Source organism: Eulemur rufifrons, chromosome 7 (assembly GCF_041146395.1).
Source record: "Eulemur rufifrons isolate Redbay chromosome 7, OSU_ERuf_1, whole genome shotgun sequence".
Lineage (NCBI taxonomy): Eukaryota > Metazoa > Chordata > Mammalia > Primates > Lemuridae > Eulemur > Eulemur rufifrons.
The window spans coordinates 27,747,872-27,774,924 of NC_090989.1; the positions used below are offsets into that span (position 1 = coordinate 27,747,872).

The window sequence follows — 27,053 nt, forward strand, 5'->3', positions numbered from 1 at the left end:
TTTCTCATTTATTGCCAAAATATTTTATTTATTTAGCTCCTTTCCTCCCTCTCTTCTTTCCTTTCTTTCCTCTACAAGTTCTTATAAAGCATAAACTGTGAGGCAGGATCTGAGATTTCAGTAATGAACAAGATAGGCATGGAGATATTTTATAGCAGGCATACAATATATAAATACATAAATAGTGAACAAGATATTATTTTCTATACTAAGTTTTAGAAAGAAAATAAGTCATAGTTATATGGTAGAGATTGATGATTGAGAATAGATTGGCAATAGCCAATATTCCTATACAAAGTCAAGACAGACATCTCTGAGGAGGTAGCATTTGAGTTGACAACTAAATGACAAGATATAGTCAACCACAGGAGGATTGAGGGCTCAGAATACCAGACAGACAAGCAGCAAATGTGAGCGTCATGGGGTTTAAGGAACATAAAGCAAGCCAGGAGCAGCGAATTGAGAGGAAAAGGGGAAGGACGTGTTCAGAGAGGTAGGCAGGGTTCTGCTCACGTAGCCTGCTGGACGTCATGGGGGAGAAACTAGATTTTATTCCAATTGTAACAAGAAACTATTGGCGGGGTTTAAGCAAGGAAGTAATATGATTTGATCTGTGGTTTTAAAAGATCACTATAGCTTGTGCATTGTAAATCAGGAGAACAAAGCAAGATATAATAAATATTTTGTCCTGGACTACAAAGTTACAGAACAAGAATCCTTGTCTCGTGACTCCAAGTCTAGTCCTCTTTATCATTTACCTTATGACCTCATCGTTTTCTATTTTTTATCATCATTTTGTCCTCCAGACATGATCTTTGTTCCCGTCTTCCCAGATTGTTCTAGCAGTTACTAAATTATCTTTTTATTTATTCTTCTCATGCACTGACCTTGCTAGGTTATAGAATCATGTTGTATTGTCTTTATTAAGGCATGCCCTTTAGTGAAGGGGTGCTTAGTGCATGTGTTGTATCTTTAATTAAATGTAAAAATATGGTTCTAGTATAAAACCAAACAGATTAATACCTTTCCTACTGAGATGACACTGAGAAATAGGGCAATAGTGAAGGAAAACTAATTCTTAGTGTTTGCAAGTGATTTCCATCAATGGCTTCCACTAGTTCTATTTAATTTTCCAGGGGAAAAAATAATTACTTTTGTAAAATTAACTCTTGTCTAGAGAAATTTGAGTGTGGAGGAATAATTCATGTATAATTTAAAAAGTGGAAGTTTTAAATGAAGAATGGATAATATGTTGCCATCTTAATTTAGATAAAGCAAAACAGAATAAAACTGTTACCAATCTCCTCATTTCTTATTTTTTCCATTAATTAATTAATTTATTTATTTATTCAACATATATTTTTCTATAATTTTTATCTCAAAACATTAGGGGGTACAGGTGTTCTTGTTACATGGATGAATTATACAATGCTGCAGTCAGGGCTTTTAGTGTGCCCATCACCAGAATAGTGTACATTGCATCTGATAGGTAAGTGCTAAGGATGGAAGCTTTCTCATATATTTGATCTCTGAAATGCTGGGTTTTTTTTCTTATTTTGTCCATTTCTTATTCCTTTGGATAATTTACTTCCCTAACTCTTTCATGTGTTCTAGCAATTTAGTTCTGGTGTCATCTTGCATATCTCTGCCAGATTAAACATTTTAATCATATTTTCCCCTTGCCAATCCTTTACTTTGCTTCCCCGGCTCCCTGTGCCCACACTGCTCTGTCTTTGATGGAGTCACTTGATCTTGACCCGCACATTCAAGTCAAGTACATTCTCTGGAACTTGTCCTGCCCTGAGTCTGAGGGTATTTAAGTTATCTTTCCTGGGTAATTCATAGCACGTGGCATCAAAAGTCAATCTTAGTGTTAGTTGTGCTTGTGGTTCTTTTGTTTCCTGTTTTTAATGAGAATGCACTTTGTTTTGCCAGTGTTCAATTCTCCACTTGAAATCCTGTGTTCTCCCAAGTAAGACATTTCATTTGCCTGAAAATTCTAATCTTGAACCATAGTCCCCTACCTGGGCCAAACTTCTGTCTAGTCTCCACACATTGTGTACTTTGGTAAACTCTGTTTGCTTCACCTCATGGGATATTACTTTAGGTAATGGGGCATTATCTCCTGCCTATACAAGCCGAGGAAGATGTTAAGGCCTTTTCAGACATCCATTTCCTACTCACAAGGATTCACTACAATCCATTCGTCTTCCTAGTTCCCTCACCATACATACATTGCCATCTGTGAGATCACAAATTTCTTTCTGTTTGTCATATTCAATGAATTTTTATCAGACGTTATCCTCTGTTTGATTCTCTGCATACTTGCAGAGAATCTCTAACCCAGTATTTTGCTGGTTCTTATCTCTTCTCTTCCTCCTTCATGGGCTTCCTTCATCTGGTTTATCCTTTAATGTTGCTGTTTCTCAGGCTTCTATCTTTGAGTCATTTGTCATTTTTAACACTCCATGGGTGATCTTGTCCACTCTTTTGTCTTAACTGCCTTAATCCCCATGCTATGGATTCATATATCCAACTTCGAGTCAAACACCTGTCATCACTTTGATCTTAATATTTTGGAACCTGAATGTGTCATCTTCCCTCTAAATTGCTCCTCTTCCTACATTGCTGTCTAATCGTGTTCCTCTCCCACAGTTCCGTATCTACCCAGCCGTAAGTTCTGATAATTTTTATGCTTAAGTACTTCTTGATATTTTCTGCTCCTTTTCATCCCTACTACCTCAATTCTGGCTGGACTATCACAACTGTCTTTACTAGTCTATCTGCCTCTGGTGTTGTCGTCTTCAACCTCATGTTCTACATTACTGCCAAATGGAAATATTTAAGATGTCAATAACATTAAATGAGACTGCTTCAGCACCTTGTTGCAACTTCCCATTGTTGATGGACTGAATTGCAGAATCCTTTGATAATATATACAAGTCATCCATGATGTTCCCCACTTCCCTCACTAGTTTCATCATCCACTGCCTTTAACTCTGGTTAAGCAACACTGAAATACTTGTAGCTATCTGCAAATTTTTCTCCATGTCTGTGTTTTTTGTCCTGTGGTCCCATTTACTTGGAGTCTTCCTTTCCCCTTTTTGTCTGATCTCCCCCCTTCCTTGTTCCTATTGTCAATTACCTACTATTCTTCTTCAGCTCAATGCTATTTCTCCATTTCTTCCAGGATGACCACCATGACACTGGCATTCCCACCCAATCTCCCCCTTCCATACTGAGCGAAGTGTCCGTCAGCTATGCTCCAAGACACTGTGTGCATATCTGTATTGCCTTAATCATCTGCTCATGTATCATAACTTCTTTTGCATTCCCAGTGCTACCTGACCTACTACTAGTCACAAAATACAACTCAGTAAATATACATAGGTTGCTTGATTTTCAAGTAATTTTATTTTAATACAGAAGTAAGATGAATGCTCTTAGTCTCTTGGTACTTATCTTTCTTATTCTTAAGTTTTTGTTTTTTGTTTTTTTTTTTTTTTCTGCAGACAGGGGCTAAAGTGCAGTGGCATCATCATAGCTCATTGCAACCTCAAACTCCTAGGCCCAAGTGATCCTCCTGCCTCAGCCTCCCAAGTAGCTGGGACTACAAATGTGCACCACTATGCCCAGCTAATTTTTTTTAATGGAAACTGGTCTCACTATGTTTCATAGGCTAGTCTCAAACTCTTGGCCTCAAGTGATCCTCCCTCCTTAGCCTCCCAACATGTTGGTAATTAATGTGGTGAGCCACCACACTCAGCTTCTTAAGCATCTTAATAAGTATTTTGTGACTAGTGTATAGGGAAATTTATTTTCTATGTAGATGAGGCAGTTTAGAAAATGTGAACTAAATAAAAACCTTTCAAATGATTTAAATCTTGTTTTTTATGTCCATGATTACATGTAACAAAATCCATAAATATTTATTATATTTATATATAGTCATATTTGATGACTAGTCTTCTTTCCATCAATTATTTTAATTTTAAAGGAATTAAGGGATGTACCTTTTCTTAAAGGTACATTTGCTCTTATTCTTAATCATGCTGTCAATTCATTGTATGATTTTGGATGGCTTACTTAATGTTTTTATTCTTCTCTATTAAATACTAATTACTCCTAATAATTATGAGGATTAACATTATGAACAATTTAGAAATTCTGCTATAGAAGCTATTTTTCAATAATGTGTCACCATTAATACATACAATGTCCATGCAAACGCTCAATTTTTAAATGTGATACTATTTATCTGTTGAACACTTATGTGATAGGCACTGTTCTTGAATTCTTTAAGCATCGTAACACATTTAACTTCATCAAAGCTAATAAAGAAAGTATTATTATCAATTTCATTTTACAAATGAGATAACTCAGATATGCTGACATCAAGTAACTTGGCCAAACATACATATTACAGACAGAATTGTGTCCTCCCAAAATTCATATGTTGAATCACTAACACCTGATGTCACTGTATTTGGAGGTAGAGTCTCTGAGGAGGTAAATAAGGTTAAATGAGTTCGTAAGGGTAGGGTTCTAATTCAATAGGACTGGTGTCTTTATAAGAAGAAGAAAATACTGCAGGGATGCACATGCACGAAAAAAGATCACGTGAGGACACAGGCATCTGCAAACTCTGCTGGCAGAATGATGTTGAACTTTCATCCTCCAGAACCATAAGAAAATAAATTTCTATTGTTTAAAACAGCAAGTCTGTGGTATTCTGTTATGGAAATCCTACCAAACTTATATAATACCTAACTAATAAATAGCGGAACGGAATTAAACCCATACAGGATCCCCTCTGCCCACCGAGGCTTCTGGGTTGCTGGGCCCATGGCCTAGAATCGCTCGAAAGGGCCGGCCAGAGCCCAGCAGCCAGGCGTGGCCACAGAGGTTTCCAGCTCCTCAAAGCCTCAAGGACACAGTCACTAGGCAACCACGGTGGTCTTTGTGACTCCAGGCGCCAGACCAGAGACATCATGTAAGCCATGTATGAATTGGCTTACATGATTATGGAGACTGAGAACTCCAGACCCAGGAGAGCTGATAGTATAAGTTCCAGTATGAGGCAGGAAAAGACTAATGTCGCTGCTCAAAGACAATCAAACAGTAAGAGCAAATCTTCTCTTACTCAACCTTTTTGTTCTGTTCATGCTTCTAACAGGTAGAATGAGGCCCACCACACTAGGGAGGGCAATCATTTTTACTGATTCAAATGTTAATTTCATTTAGAAACACCCTCATAGAATGATGTTTAATTAAATATCTGGGCACACTGTGGTCCAGTTAAGTTCATAAATGAAATTAACCATCCCAGTGTTTATATTGTTTTTATAATTAGAAAATTTGCTTTACTTATTCAGATGCTTCAATGTCAGATGCATATATGCTTATATTTGTTATCTCTTCTTGATAAATTGACCCCTTTATCATCATATAGTGACCTTCTTCTTCTCTTGTGACAGATATCAACTGACAGTCTACTTTGGGATAATGATAGCCATTCATGCTCCTTTTTTGGTTACCATTTGAATGGAATATCTTTCCATGGAATATCTTTTCTCATCTCTTCACTTTTAGTCTATGTGTATCCTTAAGGCAAAAGTGCATCTTTTATAGGCAGAATATTTTTGGATATCATCTTTTGAAATTCAATCCACCACTTTGTATCTTTAGATGAGAATTTAATCCATTTATATTTAAAGTAATTATTGATATGTAAGGACTTAATGCAGACCTTTTGTTTTAGTTGTTTTTTGACTGCTTTATAGATCCTTTGTTCCTTTCTACCAATCTTGGTGTCTTCCTTTGTTGAATTTTTGTAGTGTTATGCTTAGATTCCTTTCTCTTTATTTTTGTGTCAACTAAAGGTTTTTTTTTCTTCGTGGTTACCATGGGGCTTACATAAAATATCTTATAACATTCTATTTTAAGCTAATAACAGCTTAATTTCAATTGTCTACAAAGTCTCTAGACTTTTACTTCTCCTCCTCACACATTTTATGCTATTTATGTCATACTTTACATCCTTTAATTTTGTATATTCATTAAACAATTATTGTAGCTATAGTTATTTTTAATATTTTTGTCTTTTAACTTTATACTAGAATTCCAAGTTACAGTTTTTGAAAAAAGTTATTAGTAGATTCAGCAATTTTTCTAAGTAAATTTTGAATTCCTTCAACTAGACCTCTCAGTTTATTTTCAGACAGATCAAGCTGCCCCAGGCTCTCCATTTATGAAACACTGGTACTTTCTTATTATCTCCAGTGAATGTTGTACTTAATAAACACAGGGAGGCACTTCTATGCAATTTTTTTCTTCAGACTGGTCAGACTTTAGGTGGCAGAGTTACTAAGTGTTATTTACTTGGAAGATCCTCTGTAACCTAGAAGTCCTAACTCCCCTCATACTAAGGATGACGAAGAGACATTTAAACGGTGGCTATCTATGAAGGCCTATGATTTGTAAGTCTATAAATGTTCTTCTACTCCCTGATCTCCTCTCAGTCTAGTGATATTGGCCATCTAAAATCTTAATAGACTAAATATCTATAATTTGGATATTTGGATTAAATTTGAGTAAGTATGTTATGGGGAAGAACAAATATTTTGCACTTAAGAGTTTGAGAATAATACCCCCAAAGCCAGGAAACCAAAGCAAAATTGGACTAATGGGATCTCATCAAGCTAAAAAGCTTCAGAGCAGCAAAAGAGACAATCAACAAAGTGAAGAGACATCCCACAGAATGGGAGAAAATATTTGGAAACTACCTGTCAAGGGATTAATAACTAGAATATATAAGGAACTCTAACAATGCAATAGGAAAAAAAAATCAAATAATCTAATTAAAAAATGGACAAAGGATCTGAATAAACATTTCTTAAAAGAAGACACACAAATGGTCCACAGGTATATGAAAAATGTTCAACATCATTAGTCATCAAAGTAACGCAAATCAAAACCACAATGAGACATCATCTCACTACAGTTAAAATGGCTTTTATCAAAAAGACAGGCAATAAGAAATGCTGGCAAGGATGTGGAGAAAGGAGAATTCTCACAATCCTTTGGTGGGAATGTGAATCAGCGCAACCACCCTGGAGAACAGCATGGAGTTTCCTATAAAAATGAATAAAACCATGTTTTATTTTGAGCAACATGGATGCTCCTGGAGGGCATTGTCTTAAGTGAAACAACTCAGATACAGGCAAATATCACATGTTCTCATGTATAAGTGGGAGCTAAATAATGTGTACACATGGAAACAGAGTGTAGAATGATAGACAATGTAGACTCCGAGGGGTGGGGGATGAGGTGAAAGTGGGCTGGATGATGGGAAGTTGCTTGGTGGGTACAATGTGTGTTGCTTCAGTGATGTGTACACTGAAGGCCCTGACTTCACCACAATGCAATGTATCAATGTAACAAAATTATGCTTGTATTCCATGAATATATACAAATAAAAAATAAATGTGAGAAAAGAAATAAAGGAAAGTATAAAGGGGGAAAAAAGAGTTTGAGAATACTGTTTTCATGGTTCTGCACCGCAGAAGACAATTTCTATTAAGTTGTTTAAATATGTTCTTTTCAGGAACAATATAAAGGTGAATATTTCACCCCTTACTTCTTCCCTCTGGCCTGCATATAGGAAAGTATATAGTGTTTATAAAATTCTACATAATGTTGCTTAAAGAAACTAATCCTTTGCCTCTGCTCATGTCCAGTATTTTGAATTCACAATTTTAATGCTACTTTAATATAGGATTTTTAAAAATTCTAAAGTACTGTATAAGAGAGTAAGAGAGCAAAAAATAAAGTAATATACAGAAATGAGAAAGAAAATGAAAATAGGCTAAAAAGAAAATAGGGTGTGAGTATGGGAGATAATAGTAATCTCTAAGAATCTAACTCTAAAATTACATTATTCAATATAATATGTGTAGGTGATTGAAAATATTGCATATTTTGCATTAAGTAGGAAAATCAGAATTTGGTATGGAGTCTATTTTCCTCTCTTCCTTTTCCTTTCAGTAGATACATATATCTATAGAGTTTATATAGAAAGAAAAAAGAACAGGAAGCACATTCAAACTCTAATACTCTTTGTTTCTAAGTAGTCTAATGGTAACTCTTATGATTAAGTAAAAAAAAAAAGTCAAGAGCCTGAAATAGGAATCATGAGATCATCCAACTATTTCACATCTCAGTAACATAAGTAGGTTTCTTTTTAAATTATTGACTAGGGGGGGTACACTCAAGAAAAGCACAATGGGTCAAATCTCTTCATGACAAACTCAGGTTAGCTGCATAGTTTTGAGCTTTTTGGAAACCTGTCAAAGCAAATATATTGCTACATATCACATTATCAGTTGGAAAAATTTAGCATTAAGGAGTAGCCTCTTTGAAGTGAATTTTCAGAGAAAAACAAATGATGAAATCCAGCAGTAGGAAAGTGATTTGCTGAACCTACTAGCAATTTATTTCTTCAAATTTTTTTTTCATTTGTTCATTTACTATATTTGAGTATCTATTATTTGTTAATCACCTAGTATTCTATATTTTGTTTAGATATATTAATTTTTTTTAAATGGGCTTTACTTCATTATTTGAAATGTTTGAGGTGGGGTTTACTAATTGGAAAGGGGATTTAAATATGATTACTGGATAAAGCATTTGTTACCTCAACCAAGTACAGCTCACTCAGTATACAGTGAAAACAGTACACAATCAAATATTTCAATCATAGTGACTTAGGTAGAGATCAGAGAGAGAGCTCATATGGAACTATTTGTTGTATATAAATTCTATAATAAAAGCTAACAAGCATTTTTTCCTATAGACTCTCTGTTAAGACATGGGGATATTTTTATCATATAGAATTATTCCTTTTAATAATTTCAAGGTGATTTTTAGCTAGGATACAAGCTGGAAGGTAGAAGAAACTTTTAGGAACTTGAAACTAATGGGTACCTTTTGTTTATAAAATGTCTACTTTACAAAATGAGGTTCACATACATGGTCTCAACAACACTGTGAAGCAGGCAGTGGGAAAGCTAAGCCTGGAATTTTAATTAGGGAAAGCAGCACGGGGTAATTTGGTGGTTTTTAAATTGTGTTCTACATCAGGGCTTCTCAAGTTCACTATGCACACACAGCACCTGAGTATCTTGTCACATGGTAGATTCTGATTCCATGAACCTGGGATGGGACCTGAGATTCTGCATTGCTTTATTGCTTGCAGGTGTGCTGATGGTCCCTTTGAAGGCGGGCTTTGGAAGGGTCCAATGACTGAGAGTTTTCCCTGCCTTAGGGTGCTGGGAAGGAAGGTGGGAGAGGTCCAGTGGACGTCCTTAAGGCTCTTGCCCCTCTTCAACCACAGTGACATCACTTTAGTCTGATCATATATTAAAGTTACGCCCTTGGCCGGGCACGGTGGCTCACGCCTGTAATCCTAGCACTCTGGGAGGCCGAGGTGGGCGGATTGTTTGAGCTCAGGAGTTCGAGACCAGCCTGAGCAAGAGCGAGACCCCATCTCTACTAAAAATAGAAAGAAATTATATGGACAGCTAAAAATATATATAAAAAAAAAAATTAGCCGGGCATGGTGGTGCATGCCTGTAGTCCCAGCTACTCGGGAGGCTGAGACAGGAGGATCGCTTGAGCCCAGGAGTTTGAGGTTGCTGTGAGCTAGGCTGACGCCACGGTACTCACTCTAGCCTGGGCAACAGAGTGAGACTCTGTCTCAAAAAAAAAAAAAAAAAAAAAAAAAAAAAAAAAAAAAAGTTACGCCCTGGATTTTTTTGAAGAATTTTTTTGTTGTTGTTGCTAACTTTTCTTCTTAGCCATTGGTTTCAAAGTCTTGAAGGGAAAACCCCACTAGGTTCCCATGATGCCTCTGGCAATATCTACCCTCCATCTCTGTGGAGGTGTTTGCTCTTCTCTAAAGCGAGTGAAATTTAAGACAAAATCTCCAAGGTAATTGTCAATACTATAATTTCTATATAATTTCTAAAGTAAAACTGCCAATAAATGGTAAAACAGAGGTTGGCCCCAGATCTTCAAGGTCTCGGGCTCTTGTTATTACAAACATGTTTATAACATTTCTATAGGTCAGGAAACAAATATGGCTCTTTTATTCATGATGAGTAATGGAGGAATCATTGAATTTGCTAGAAGATTTCATTAAAAATTAGATTGTAAAAGCACATATTGGAAAAGAGTATGAAGATAGGGGAGAAATATCTGCCTCTTCCTATTTATACATAATTCTTGGTTATATTGGGAAATGGAAAATCAAAAAAAAACATAGACTAGAACTAGAAGGGATCTGGAAGATTTTCTAATTCGAGCATATTATTGCAGCCACAGAAGTTAAGTAACTAGTCCCAAGGTCACTGAGATAGTGGCAGAATTCAGACTACCTATTAGATCTCCTGACTATTATATAAATTCTTCTGCATCTCTTTAGTCCTGTAGCAAACCTTCCACTAGTACTGGTAATGTAAAGTTATTGTGGTTGGTTGAAGGCTTCATACATTTTGTTTCTTCCTTCCTCCCCTTCTTCCAACTCTCCTGCTATGCCTATCATTTGATGAAGATGATATAAACAGAAGCAGTGCAACAGATAGTGGGACCCAGAGAAGCCAAAGAATACACACTAGGGAGCTGGATGTCAACCAAATTGCATAAGCCCTGTTTATCTCCACTGTGGAAATTGCCGTCATCATGCATACTTCGGATTTTTTGGTGTTCTTAGTGCATTCTTGGTGTAAGAACCCCTAACTGAAATCCTGGGTGAAAGGGTAGAATTTTGCGATAGGATAATGTGAAGTCATGTTGAAAATAAGAGATAGCATTGAAGCAGCTTTTATAAATAACATCAAAAAAGTTTTGAAATTCAATAATAAAAATTTTTCTTATTAATATACTTATTATTTTAGCAGAGTAGCCAGTATTTTTTTTGATAAGTTAATACATAGTAGGTACTGTTAATTCTCAAGTGTATCCGATTTCAAATCTGTGTGTGGTCAGAGTGATGGCTAAAAAAGTTGGAAAAGACAGTTCACTAATAGACTTCAGACACTACTAGATTGATTTTTCATTGAATCTGCAGTTGTTTGACTTAATGTACCAAGCCATGTGGTTTCCTGGGCCTCCTGTGACCCATCTTGGATGGTCATTTTAGACCTCTCACCTTTTATCTGGTCTTGTGATGTAGAGGCTGCAAATGCCTTTGAGGTCTACTTTTTTTCTTTAAGACACAAAGAACTATTTAAAACACATCAATATTTTATGTTTCTGTTTTCTTTCCGTACCACTTTGGAAACAAGCGCAAACAATAAAGTTAATCTTATTTTAGGTGTAATAATTCTCAATTCAGTATTTTTGACGTCAGTGGTTAAACTGATCTAGATTTGTTGTTACATTTTAATTTTTATTTCTTATAGAAGCATCAAGGTTCATTTTAAAGGATCGAATTAGTTACTTTCTCAGATATATCCTTAAATTCCCTTTCTAATCTCCATTTTTCATCTCTCAGCTACAAATGTTAAACCTAAAATTCTGCTATATGTTTCCTCTGGATAAAAAAGTTCTATGAGGTTCAGAGCCACTGTGTGAAGTACTGTACATTACTAGTCTGTCAGAATGTCTATGTGTTCTCTATGTCTAGTGTTCTGGTATTGGAGAATGCCAGTCTTCCTTCTATGAAAGTCATTCTATATAGAGATCACTGTGATATGCTAGGGACTGAAAGATTCAGCACTGAATACAACAGATGATCTTGCATTCGTGGAGACAGTATTCTAGTGGGAAGATATACATTATAGTATTATGGACATGGATCATATTCTTCTTAGTCCTCTGCCTATTTCCATCTGCCTCTTTGATATTAAGACATTCTGTTTTCTCAAAGAAAATTTCCCTGAAGACTCTAGAAATATTATCAGCAAGACTCATTTGGAATTTATACATTTGTAATTTTGTAGTCATGTACCTTTTTTATGTGTAAATGTCTTTTCTTCATAGTTAGACTTTTGAGTTTGTAAGGGAAGGGATCACCACACACATGGTTTTATTAAATTTTATTTTGCAACTATTTGCACACACAGGAAAGTGTAAAGAAAGATAAAATGAACGCTACCCAGTTTAACAAATAAAACATTACCTGTACATTTGAAGTGCCCTGTGTACTTCTCTTTAATCATGTCCCACTTCATCCCTGCCTCTAGAGGGAGCCACTGGTGCTTATTTTTCAATATATTAATTACACGCACCCTTAGGCAATATATAATACTCTTTTGTATGTCTTAAAATTTTATATAAATAATATTATACCATAGCGTTTTTTGTTATTTGACTTTTTATCTCAACATTTATGTAGAGAATCTTCTACATTAATGGGTATACCTGTAGTTTATTCCTTTTCTCTGCTACATAGTACTTCGTTGTTTGAACAAAGCACAATTTATTTATTCTTTCTGTTTGTGGAAATTTAGGTCTTTTATTCTAATTTTCTAATCTTCTAAGTCTTTATACTCAAAATATCTATGGGTAAAAGATAATAATAACTACATGATTTTTATTCCAAATTGTAAGTTATCATCATATTACCTTCTTCCCATAATGGAGACTAGTTCATCTCTTTCAGTTAAACTATATGTTTTTCAGTTTCAATATGTCTTCATAGTGAATGGCTATGCTGCAAAATTCAGCTAATTTCCCCTATAGTTTCAAATACTCAGATTTCAAGTCGGGATCACAATCAGGAAGGGGGTGAGAGCTGGAGTACAAATAAAATTTTCAGAGTCATTACAGGGAATGAAAGATCCAGATAGAATTTGTTAGGAACTTAATGAGAGTACCACTTACCCTATATAGCGAGACACTGATGCTAAATGTCCTTTCTAAGCACACAAACAATGCAGTTGTGCAGTGTTTCAGCATCATCTTCTGGACAGGTCTTAATTTACGTGTTATTTATAAATGAATTGCACCTTTCACAGCTCTTTTTCTATAAGGAAAACTTCCAGAATTGCTTTAAATGCAGCCATTGGCTCGTGGTTAATATTACTCAGGGCTTCAGAGGACAGGCTTCCCATGGGTGCTGAATGGCAAGAGAGGTCTCCTGCCACTCCATTGTGTAGTAGACGGGTGTATGTTTGGTTTTTCTGGCACAGCTTGATTTAACCTACCGTGCAAGCCCTGTAATTGGCTTAGGTCTGTTAGAGTCCCTCGATATTGAATACAAATCTCATAGAAAATATAAACGTGCCAAGAAAAAAAAAATAGCTTCATCAATGACTAGTGTGCTCCTTTCCTTATATTTCCAAGTTGTGCTGCAAATCAAATAGACAATGTAGAAATTCAGATGCCTGTGTGATAATCTTGTTATTTGGCATTTATCTCAGCAAATGAGGGCATGATGTCATATCACAAGAGAAGTGTGATGATAAGTGCAAGAACAAGTCATCCCTTAACAAGGGAAGATTAATGTGCTGTTCTAAAATGGAACTATTGTACGTTCTGTTTACTCAAAAGCAGTATGAAAAGTGAACAAATGGAGCTGTCAGACAAAGTGCTGATGACATACAAAATATTGGAATAAACAGCTGATGATGCACGAAGCATTGAAATTCACATTGATACCCCTGTTGGCTCCACTGCTCATTTATTTCCGTGTGGTTGTCCTCTTCTGAATGTGGTATAACTTTTGCTCTGTTAAGAACTTTCCAGATTGGGTCTTCAGAGTGACAGAGAACCAGAGAGTTGAGCAATTTTTCATTGACTGTAAATTAATAGAGATAAATTAAAAGAATTTGAAAAAGATAAGTTAAATCAATTATGATTTACAACAAATCCTTTTTAATTGGCAATTAATTATATGAGTCAGAATTATCATGGTAGTGATGGGCTAGCTGCTCAGAAGCCTGTTGTGTTCTCTATGCACATGAGATGAAGACATTTCTCAGAATTCTTTGTAGTTAAGTTAGGACCATGTGCCTAGTTCGACAAAGACAGTGTGAATAAAAGCATTGAAAGTCAACTCTAGGCTTAGTGCCTAAAATCTCTCATGAGATCCTTCCTTCACTTGCTCTGTGTGTCTGATGTGAAAGATTCCAAAATGGCAAAACCACATAATGAAAGGAACTCAGATTTCTGAGTTATCCTTTGAAGGAGAGACATCCAAGAAAGCTTCCCAATGCCCAAGGACTTTCTGTGAGCAAAAAAGTTTCATCTTTCTCTGCCACACCCCTTTTAATAAAAGGATTTGTTCTGTAAAATTTGGGTTCAGTCAAAAGGCCACACTTAAGTACCTAGAAGGACACAAGTGGCCTTAAAGCCGCAGGGTCCCCACCCCTGCATGAAGGCTACTCTTTCTTTCTGTGTAATCCATGTGGACAGCAAAGATTATGTATTTTACCATCATAATTTTATGTGCTTTTCATTGTCTTAATTTCCCAATTATGTAAGATGAAAACAGGAAAGAACAAAGGTTTCTCACTTAGGAAACACCTAAGGTTCCAACAATCCTGTTAATTCCCATGCTTATTTTTAATTGCTTGTCGCTTAAAGTAACTATTATTTCTCAGGGAGTCATGATCTTATCTCAGTCATGACTCCAAATCTCCTCTGAAAACATTTTGATTTTGGCTCTCTCAAATTTAGGTCCTAAGTATAGAAAAAAAAAATAAAAATATTAGGATATCTTTTATACCTAAACTATCTTTGAGAAGGTTTCCCAGAGGGCTCCTGGAAAATCACATTTATTCTTTTGCTTAAAAAAGATGTGCTAGAAATAATGAATTTTTAAATTTTATTTGCTACTATTGTATGAGTTTCATGAGAAAGGTTGTCAAATTAGAAGAGACACTCAGTCTTCCCTAGGTTAAGTTTGTAAAGGTAAATGTTATTGATATAAATATTTCAGAAATTATATGCTTTATGTGAAGTCCTAAGAGATTTGTCAATGCCATGCTTTCCAATATTTTAGCCTCTGAAGAAACACTGATCAACATTCTTATCAAATAGTTCTGTCAGGTTTTTGTGTATTTATCAGAGTCCTATTGTGCTTTGTGATGTTAAAAAACAATAATACATCATTCTCTGTTATAATTTCAATCATTACTTCAAATGTTCACTTGTCTACAACCTTACTTGTTTCATTTGAATATATTGAGAGAGACAGCTCTCTCCATGGGTTTCTCACACTCCTGTATGTCCTGTGGGGAATGTCCAGATTTCAAGGCACTAATTGCTCTTTCACCTGGGCCAATTCTCAAGGCTGTGTTCTCACTAGTTACTTTGAGGGGTGAAGTAAAGTTTCCCTCTGAGACAAAGATTAGATTTGCTTACTGCTTACTACAGAAGTGATGAATTTCCTCAAACTCGGTGTTCTTTGGGCTATGACATAAACCCTATGTATGCACAGCATCCATCTGAGCCCTCTTTGTCACCCCTGTGGGACTTGGGTACAACGGAGACCATTGCAACTTCTTATGTTCATGCTGCCTGCTGTGATGTGAGTAATAAAGTCCTCTGTCTCTGATCCAGGTGTGTGATGTCTTCTACCAGCACCCATAAAACAGTAAGAGTAGATCTTAGTGGCTTGTAAGTAGGGTAAAATCAAATCCCACACCCAGGAAAAGCTAGTGTCTTCTAGGCTAGTGGTTCTTGATAAGAGATACACATTGGACTAACATAAGGAATTCTATATGTGTTTTGGCCCTACTGCACACTTACTGAATCTCTTTATTTGAAATTCTTGGTATATCATGTATATTATATTTCAGGATTATTCTGTGCTATATAGCAAGACTTTTTTCTCTTTAAAACTGTTCATACATTTGTATAAATCATTCAATGACATTTCTGAAAATAGACTTGATATTTAGAAATTTTGGAGGGAATGGTTTTATTTTTGTTTTTCACGTCACAGAAACAATCATATACTCCTTTCAGTTGCATTATTCATATCAGAAACTTCATTACATTTGAGCATTTGAAAATTATTAGTAATAAATTAACTATAGCCATTCATTCTCAGAGTATTTGTTTTACTCTGATGTTTGTGTGAAGGCTCTGCTATAAGCTACAGGGAAGAGTTTGTGTCTTCAACAAAGAAGGATAGTTTCAGATCCTCAAGGATAAGGACTGTACTCCAAACCGTTGACATATCAAAGCTGCTCTTACATTGCTTAGAGCAGGGGACAGTAACCATGGCCTGCTTCCCCCAAATGTTCACTGCCTGTTTCTGTAAATAATGTTTTATTAAAACACATCCATGCCCACTTATTTATGTATTGTCTCTGGCTGTTTATTGCTACAGTGGTAGGGTTGAATAGTTGTGACTTGGCTTGCAAATTCTTAGGTATTTACTCTGGGGTTATACAGAAAAAGTTTGCTCTTAGACTATACCAGTGGGTTTCACAACTCTTTCACAACTGGGTTTCATAACTGTTTTTAGTTGAAAAGTGGTGGTTTCTTGAAACTCTTAACACAAGATCCAGCACAACAAGATTAATTACATAGATCTAAAAGAACTAATGAGGAATTTTTACTGTAGTAATTTATTTGGAAAATTGTTGTTTTATTTTTTTATTTCTGGGATATATGAGCAAGTCCTGTCTTAAGCTACGAGTAACCCACAGCAGTTTAGTAAACTCTGTTTTCGTAAACTGAAATGAAACGTTTTTAAATCATAGTTATTTCTCACTGACTCCTGGTATTCTAAAGCTACTACTAAGTATCTTTACTTTTTATGGTAATATAGTTGTGTACCTAGGTTCAAAAACAATCTGTCCTCTGTTTTTCTGGGTTATAATTGGATAAATCAATTATTAACCATGGCAAATGTCACTTTTGAAAATAATACAATTTTAATTAGATATGACGAGTCACATTTAAGGAATTAATCTTGATTTTACATATGGGGTTAATGCCTACCAAGCCACCCAGAAATGTTGGCTTACAGGGTTCTAGTTTTACAGATGATAAGAAGGTCACTTTCTTATAGAGTAAAAGCTTTAAAAAATTTGAGGACTCCCTAGAAGCGAGGAATTCCCTCAAATTTATAAAATACTGCAGATAAAATCCACTATAGATCTTTTCCTGAGCTTGATTTTCTAGTCTTAGGAGAACAAATAAGGGATGTTTCTAAAGGTCCAATCAGATTTCTTACGGACACTTCAAGACAGAAGTTTTAAGTTTGAGGTCTCAGTGGTTGTCCAATACTGTATAGTTCTAGATTGTCAAAATAATCTCACAGAGATTTATTATCACTCTTGCTACACCTATGTAAACAATCAAGCCAAAAATAGTGGGTAGGACCAACTCCTTTGCTATAATTATGATGTTAAGGTGGAGGGTGGTTGAGGAACTGTATTAATTTCTCCTGCTGCTGTAAAAAATTACCACAAACGTAGTGGCTTAAAACAACACACATTTATTATCTTGCAGTTATGAGGTCAAAAGTCAGAAATGGGTCTCATTGGGCTAAAATCATGATGTCAGCAGGGCTGCCTTCTCCTGGGGGTTCTAGAGGGGAATTGGTTTCCTTGACTTTTCCTGCTTCTAGAGAACACCTGCCTTCCTCAGCTCCTGGCCCCCTTCCTCTATTTGCAAAGTCAGCAATGGCATCAGTTCAGTGTCTGCTTCCATCGTCACATCTCCTTCTCTTCCTTTGCCTTTCTTGTACTTTCTTTCAATATAAGGATTCTTGTGATAACATTGGGCCTTCCTGGGTAATGATAATCTCCCAACCTCAAGGTCCCCAATTTAATCACAACTACACAATCTCCTTTGCCATGTAAATTAACATATTCACAGGCTCTGGGGATTAGGACAGGGACATTTTGAGGGGCATTATTCTGCCTAGCACAGAGACTATAGGAAAAATTGAGAAAGATGTTGAAATGGGCAGAAAAAACTCAGTAGGTAGCTCAACGAAAACTAAGTGCTGCCTCAGCACATTCTTTCTGGTCATCTGAATCTATGGTGCTTCTGCAACTTTCATTACCTTTAATCTTTTTAACAACTCTGTAAATTGCAAATAACTCATACTTATTAAGCAGAGGATTCTTGGCTATAGACATGTAAATGTGTTTTTTCCATTGACAATATAATCACTTTCCCACCGCTACCACCACAATCACACTCTTCATAGAATAAGCCAGTTTTGTACATTCATTTCAGTGTTACTTACTGCTTCTGTAAGTTTAGTTCTTTGAAATCTCCTTTGAACTAATAGTGACATCTTATTGGTTTTCTTACTAATTGATAAACTATAAACAATCTTTGACTCATACGCATTTAGTAGTCCTATAAAATTCATGATTATACTCTCTCTTAAAGTTTATCTTTTAACATGGAGACTTTCAGCCTACAAAAGTAGATAGCATAGTGTAATGAAGTTCCATCACTCAGCTCCAAGAAAGATCAGGCTAAGGCTAATTTTTCCCCTTTTGTACCTCCTTCCCTTCCCCCCTCTTCTATTATTTACAGGCGAATTCCAAAGACCATATTATCTCATCCATAAATATTTATTGTTAATTTTCTAATAAGAACTTATTTAACACAGCGACAATATTAATATCACACCTAAAATTAATAATCTCTTAACATAATATAACCAGTGTTCAAATTCCCAACTGTCTCATAAAGGCCATAAATGTATTATTTTTTGTTAATTGTGAATTTCTAATCTATCATTCATTTCTTGTTTATTAGCTAGATAGAATATTTTTATAAAGCGGAATGTCTCCTAATCTTTTACTTGATTATGAAGTAGGAGAGGCAAATAAACGATTAATTCCTTCTCTTTATTTACTTGTTTCCAAAATGATGAATTATTTCCTTAGAATTCTGCAATGATGACCCACCCAGTAGATATTTTCTCTCCCCCCCGTCTCTCTCTCTCTCTCTCTGTGTGTGTGTGTATTTTGACATCATTATGAACTCATGAATAAACATTTGCTGTGTTTGAACCTATTCAAATTTTTTAATGGTGGTTACATAACTATCTTTGGTCAGTGGGAGCCTTTTAAAGTCAGCTCCTGAGTCCTTTTGATATGAACTTATGGGGTTCTGGGTGGCCAAGGCATTGTCCAATATCAGAACTTTAAAAGGAGTCTCTTATTGGCAAGGTGCTTCCTGACTTCAAGGACAAAACATTGAAGGAAACTATTCAGAAAAAGGGTTTTCTCTGTTCAGATCTTCTTCTTGTACAGCCAAAAGACTGGCAGCTGGTGTTCATCTTTTCTTTTCAAGGCTTAGGGGTTAGCAGGTTAAAGAGAAAGGCAGTCCTGATCATAATCCCGACTGCATTTGCACAAAACAGTAGAATTAGCCTATCCCTCTCTGCCTTAAATCCTGGTGCTCGCTTCTCTTCCTTTCTAATAAATGTCCTTTGTGACATTTTTTCCCCCAGAAACACTTTCAGGTGCATTAAAACCTGTTCAGGCAGATATCATTTCTCTTCAATAATTTTGTTCATGGTGTCTGGGAAATTGTCTGTTGCCTCTTGGTAAGCTGAAGCTGTTTCTACTGTTATCTTGACATTTTTAATTTAATTTAATTTAATTTATTTAGTTTTGAGACAGAGTCTTTCTCTGTCACCTAGGCTAGAGTGCCGTGGCAGCAGCCTACTTCATAACAACCTCAAACTCCTGGGCTCAAGTGATCCTCCTGCCTCGTCCTCCCTAGTAGCTGGGACAACAGGAGTGCATCACCACACTCGGCTAAGTTTTTCTATTTTTAGTAGAGACAGGGTTTCGCTCTTGCTCAGGCTGGTCTTGAACTCCTGACCTCAAGCAATCCTCCGACTTTGGCCTCCCAGAATGCTAGGATAACAGGTGTGAGCCATTGCGCCTGGCCAATCTTGACATTTTTAAAGCTAAACCTCTTTCTAAAATTATCAAACCATCCTTTGCTGGCATTAAATCCTTCAGCTTTATATTCTTCACCTTCTTCTTGCTTTAAATTGTCATATAACGACTTCACTTTTTCTCAAATCATATTAGAGTCTATAGGTATGCCTTTCTTATAGCAATCCTGTACCCCCATAAAAGCTACATTTTTAATATGAGAGAAAAAATATATTTCACAAAAAGTGCAAGTTTTTTGCACCTGTAGGTATAGCTGCCACAACAGCTTCAAGAACTTCCTTTTTTTTTTGTTTAATTTTTATTTTTTACAGTGGTCCTTATTCTGGATTCATTTATCTTGAAATGGCAGGGAATCCCAGCTGCAGACCTCAATCTATGATTCATACCAAGCAATTCAACTTTTTCTTATAATGTCCTGACTTTTCTATGCTTCTTGGGAGCACTTCCAGCATCACCAGTACACTTCATATGGTCCCATAATGTTATTCAAAGTATACGATATTGCACTAAACATGATGAAAAACAGTAAGAGATCACTTTTTACTGTGATACCCAATTAACTGGAGAAGTGAGCTGTTTACATGGAGATGATCTGCATCACATGGCATTTTAAGTGGATATTCACAACACTTGGGCTCACAGCAATAGCAACAGGAGGTGGCAATGAAATTATTCTAGTGGTATAGTATGTACTAAAGTTAATTTTAAGCAGTCATGACTTAATATTGCATCTTTACATTTTATATTTCTTTAACTGCAAATGACACCTTGTACAATCCATGTTAGTGTAATTTTGATAAATTTTAACTTTTTATACTAGATTTGTGTATATTTTATCTTAGCAAATGATAAAATAGACTGTAGCTATGTGTATTTTATGCATTCATGGCACACCAAATTTAACTTTTTCTTAATTTTTTTTGATATTGAAAATCTCCCCCAAATTTCCCAGTATATTTATTGAAAAAAAATCTGCATATAAGTGGACCCATGCAGTTCAAACCTGTATTGTTTAAGAGGCACTCCATAAATACCCTGGAATGAATAAAGAAATATAAGGAAAGCCAACTAAGACATCCCTAGGGGGTGCTCAAGCTCCAAGTCTTGTTTACTTATGACTTTAGCCAGAGTAAAATTGTTCTCTACTGTATCAGTGTAATTTATTAAATATTTATTGAATGCTGTGGGTTTCCTTAGAATTGAAAACATAACCAAGATTCATTTTTTGCTCTTGAGGCATTTAGATTGGCAAGTCCTGCAGGTGATAAATCATGAGTTTATCCACTAAGGCAAAACACCGGGCCTTTTAGACCAGTGTGATTTAAGGGGTATTGCAGCACCCAAAACATTTACTTCAGGACCGTGCCAACTATCATTATCGACCATCCTAGTTCACTTGTAACTGTGCCCTTGGATTCCCTCCTCCTTAGGAATTCCACTGAACTTTGGGCAGTTCCCAACTTAAGAATATCTAAGATTGATAAAAATTTAAGAAACTCTTCAGAAGTAACTTTCTCTTCCTCCTTAGAAATAAGTTCAGGATTGACCAAACTTAATTAGCATAGAAAATCCTCCTCTCTTTGTCCCTTAAGGCAAGTTACATATAATTTGATGGTCAGTAGATCCATTTGAATTAATGGTCACGTGCATTTAGCCATATGCCCCCAAATTTGGGCACTGCCAGAAGTCCCTAAAGGGATAATGACCTCTTCCTGGCCATAGCTTCTAATTGCAAATGACTACAATACCATAATTTGAATAGAGGTCAGATAATCATTGCTTGAAGTTTTCCATAGTACCATTGCATTATTTGTTTTTCCTGGCAATGATCAGAGGCTTTCAGTTATGCCTAATTAGAGAGTGTGATTTTTTTTTTTTAAGTGTCCAACACTTAAATTTATTACCAAAAAAAAAAAGAAACCAAAAAAAACCACACATATCACCTGTGCCCTAAACAGAGCTGGAACCTATAATTCTCCCAGGCAAGAAACTTATTTTAACTGCTAGGAATTGTACAGCACAGTTTTTATTTTTTGATGTTAAATTGGGAATTAGATGGACAGAGTAGTAATTCTTAATAGAAATTGCTTGGCTCACTCCGTCTCACTGAAAATTTATATCCTAATATTAGCTTTTTTGTATTCTGTAAGCAAGATAAAACTCAGTTTTAGTAAAGACCCCTGGTAAAGGGTAGTAATTGCCATAGGAGGGTCCTAATTCTTATCCACCCCTTAGGTAGTACATGCAAACTGAAATAAAACCTAGAGATATCAAGAGGTAGAGGATTAAAAAGTAGGGAAAAGGTAATGCATACTGTTACCGTGTATGAGAAAGCCTTTCTCATACAAAGAACCAACACAGATGTTTCTAAATAATGGCTGGTTCCACAAAGAATGTGTTCCTTTAATAGCGAGAGCCATATTTTTGCGTTATGCTGGCTCACCACACATTTAAAATTGACATACATTGGAGCACTTCAAATTTATATCTTCATTTAGGCCATTCATTTAATAGGTCAAATCATCATTATATTTCACTGGTATGGTGGATTTTAATTCATTTAACATTTTAATCTTTCATCAGTTCTTCATTTCAGGGGATTTCACAGCATATATGGGATTTGTATAAATTTGTGTGCAGTAAATTTATTCTTTTAACAGTTTTATTCTTTCATCAGAAATTCATTTAAATGGATTCCACTATATATCACTTCCCCTTCCAGTGCAGCTTTAGGTCAGGCTGTAATTGATGCAAAAGCAATGAGGTATTAAAAGAGATAGGAAATATCTGAAATTGGAAAGAGTTCAAGAAGTAGGCTATTGTAAGGGCATTACGCTCCTCAGATAAGGTGGAGAGGGGAGAATAATATAGCATTTTGATCTGAAGCCTTGCATGCTTTATAATTCCAATTCTCAACAAAGTCAGAAAGATCTATTTTATCTAGGCTTGTGTCTTTAAAATAAAATTAACTGCTTCAGTGCCCTAAAACAGCCCCCATATGGCCATGTGAATGTACATGCTTGTCTCTACCGTCCATTTGAATTAATGGCACAGCTTCTTTCAGTGAACATTCTATCTCCTCCCTCCCCCCTGCCGACATTCATTTAATGACATCCAAGTGATAAACATTAATATAATAAATACAGTAGCTATGGAAATAACCCAGGGAAGAGGTGCATTCTATCATGTTTTCATATAGAAGTAGATGAAAATCACCAGTAGTGCATTATAGCTGGCGACAGAAAACCGCAGTGTGAGAGATGCCTCTACGAAAGAACAGAGGTGCTGGTGCTTGCTTTGTGTGCATCAGAAAAGTAAAGAGTGACCTTGAGAAAGTCCTCTTTGCTCTCTGGGTCTCTGCAAAGGAACTGACTGCTTTTATGGAACCTACTGTAAGAGGATGTTGGCATCTTAGACTGGTTAGTGAAATGTGCTAGAGAAATGACAGGTGGAAATCAACCTTTGTTTGAATTTGTTAATGTTTCTTTAAAGAAAACAATGCCTTAGGAGGAAAAGAAAAGAAAGAAAAGAAAGAAAGGAAGAGAAGGAAGGGAAAAAGAGGGAAAAAGGAAGGGGGGAGGGATGGAATTACTTTGTGATATTGTCATTGTTGCATTTAATATACTCCTTTTCGAGACTGACAGCTACTTATTAGTCTTCGCCTGGTTTATTGGCACTGTGGAGTGCCTGTTATGCCAAGTGTCTAATAAATGTTTGTTGAATTGAATTGTATGGAATTAAAAGAAGAAAATTAATAATGCTGGGAAAGATGATCCAAGTCCATCATTCCCTGCCCTCTCTAACCCCCTGCAAGGTCAGAGTATAATTTGGTATTATAAATATGAAGTCAATTTACTTATCACTCTATCTGTAGAGAATGTCCCTTACCGCATCTGGCTAGGGAGAGAAAGTAGCTGAGAGAAAAAAAGGTTGCACTCAGACTAACATCAAAATTAGTATTTCTAATGACAATGATGACAGGTCATGTAAGATTGTGGGAAGATTATATGAGGATCACACTTTATTTCCAGTCTAATGTCACAGTGAGCTCTCTTGTGGCTCCTCTTATCATATCATAGAGGGCCATCTATATGTTTAGGTCCATGGCACTTTTTATACAGGAGTTTACAAGTAAGTTGGGAGCAATCACTGGATTTTCCTATATAGTCAGCGTAACTCTGTTGGTTCTAGATCCCAGAGAATATAGAAAGTCCAGTATATTTCCATTTATGTCTTAAAAGAGCTGCACTTTTCAACGATGGCCTAAGGGAGAAAGGGAGAAAGAAAGGGACAAGATTTTTTTTTTTTCCTACCTTGGGGGCTTCTGGCCCTTCTGGGGACTGCATGCTGGCAAGTCTGGTCAGCAGTTTTCCGAGTCTATTTAGGTGAGGCTCCTGGTCCTCCAAAGGGCACTGTATGCCCCAAGAAGTTTATCACAGTAACGTGAGAGCATCTTACCGGAGGCTAATTTTATTTGGATTTAACTTATCAACGTAGCTGTCAAACTACAACTGGGAAGGTGAATTTCACTGTGTGGACAATTATATGACCTTTCAAATGATAACTGCATGAATTCTTATGCAGGCATATATTGATGGAGGCTGACAGATGTTAAAAAGGGCAGCACCACAAGCCACACCACGGAATCAAGGATAAAAATCATCTTTCCACTTGTCCTTCCTCTATTGCTATTTTTGTAATGCATGAAAACCTTCTTTCAAATGCAAAATATGAAGCAGGCCCTCATTTATCTAACTGATCTTGCCCGCATGTTTCCTTTAGTTTTGGCTGCTCTTCCAACCAACAACCTCCTGCCAGCAATTTCAGGTCAATCTGCTCATCTAGATGGTTTTCTAGCTATGACTCTTTTTCTTTTAATATTTAGTAAGATCTTCACTTACTGCTTGGGTAATCTGGTTCAGGATGAGTTAAGAAAGTCTGCAAAACTGTAACCATCAATTTCATGAAGACCAAGCCCCACCATGTATTACAGTATTTGAGCATCATTAGTGTTAGAAAAGATACGACGAGTTCCCTCTGCACTTTTTAAAAATTCATGCTTACCTGGTGTATCTTTTTCTATATTTTTACTTTTAATCTACCTATGTTGTTTTTGAATTGAGTTTCTTGGAGACAGTGTAGAATTGGGTCATGTTTTTTAACCATTCTGCCAATCTCTGTTAGCATAGTTGTATATTTAGACCATTTACATTAAAGGTAACATGATAAGGCTTAAGTCTGCCATATTGTTTGTTTTCTGTTTATTCTATTGATTTCTAATCTATTTCTAATTTCTATTTCTACTCTCTCTATCTCTCATTTTCTTGCCTTCCTGTGAGTTACTTTGCTATTAGGGGGGTTTCCATTTTATCTGTGTTTTTAAGTATATTTGCCATGGATTAAACTATGTCTTCTCCATTCATGTGTTGAAGCCCTGATGTACAATGTGATGGCATTTGAAGATAGGGCTTTGGGGAGGTTATTAGATTTAGAGAAGGTCATGAGGATGACACTCTCATGATGGAATTAGTGCCCTTATAAAAGAGGAAGATGAAGAGATCTCTTTTTCTCTCTCAGCTCTTGCACAAAGAAGAGGTCACGTGAGTACACAGCAAGATAATCACTGCCTACAAACCAAGAGAAAAGGACTCAGAATGAAACATACCTTGCTGATACCTTGATAAATTCATGTGAGAAATAAATTCATGCTGCTTAAACTAGCTAGTCTATGGTATTTTGTTATGGCAGCCTAAGCTGACTGATATATTTCTTTGTATAGTTTTCTTAGTGGTTGCTTTGGGTATTATAATATGTGATAAAACTTATTGTGGTGTACTCATATAGACATTTTACCACTGTGAGTGAAGTATAGAAACCTTACCTCCCACTTTTAAAATACAATTAACTCGAATATTTTCATTATTGAGCACCATATCTGATAGTGTTCTCCTAGAGAGGGCAAGCAGGGAAAGATGGTCATTTTATAAATGGTGTTTGGTTAATTGGATATTCAGAGGGGAAAATATATATATATCTCCACCTATAGCTCTCACTATGCATAAAAATCTATTCTAGATGAAGTGCAGACCTGCAAGTAAAAGGTAAAACAATAAGTGTTTTAGAAGATGTATAGAAGAATATTGTTGCTTTCCGTGCTACCCAGAGAGAGGTCCATACAGAGTAATTCTAGATTGCTGTCGTAACATAAAGCGAAACTTTTACAACATCCAGAGCCCTTGATGTTCTGCAAATGAAGGAAGAGGATTTTCTTAATTTCCTTGCAGCAGGAACACACTTAGGTAGCACCAACCTTGACTTCCAAATGGAACAGTACATCTACAAAAGGCAAAGTGATGGCATCTACATAATAAATTTGAAGAGGACCTGGAAGACTCTTCTGTTGGCAGCTCATGCCGTTGTTGCCATTGAAAAGCCTGCTGATGTCATATCCTCCAGGAATATTGGCCAGTGAGCTATGCTGAAGTTTGCTGCTGCCACTGGAGCCACTCCTGTTGCTGGTGCTTCACTCCCAGAACCTTCACTAACCAGATCCAGGCAGCATTCCAGGAGCTGTGTCTTCTGGTGGTTACTGATCCCAGAGCTGACCACCAGCCTCTCACAGACACGTTTTATGTTAACCTGCCCACCATTGCTCTGTGTAACACAGTCTCCTCTGCATTGCGTTGAAATCGCCATCCCATGCAACAACAAGGGAGCTTACTCAGTGGGTCTGATGTGGTGGATGCTGGCCTGGGAAGTTCTCTGCATGCGTGGCACCCTCTCCTGTGAACACCCGTGGGAGGTCATGCCTGATCTCTACTTCTACAGAGATCCTGAAGAGATTGAAAAGGGAGACCAGGCTGCTGCTGAGAAAGCTGTGACCAAGGAGTTGTTTCAGGGTGAACGAACTGCTCCAGCTTCTGAGTGTACTGCTGCTCAACCCAAGGTTGCAGATTGGTCTGAAGGCGTGCAGGTGCCCCCGTGCCCATTCAGCAGTTCCTCACTGAGGACTGGAGCGCTCGGGCTGCTACAGAAGACTGGTCTACAGTTTCCACTGCTCAGGCCACTGAATGGGTAGGAACAACCACTGAGTCGTCTTCAGCTGTTCTTCCACAAGCTCTTAAACAAGATGGAAATAAGGTTTACAGAAAATAA

At 36.4% G+C, this 27,053-nt stretch overlaps 1 pseudogene; it reads left to right on the top strand.

Annotated features, from left to right (window-relative positions):
• Positions 1–419: 419 nt before the first annotated feature.
• Positions 420–27,053, top strand: LOC138385695 (small ribosomal subunit protein uS2-like; annotated as a pseudogene).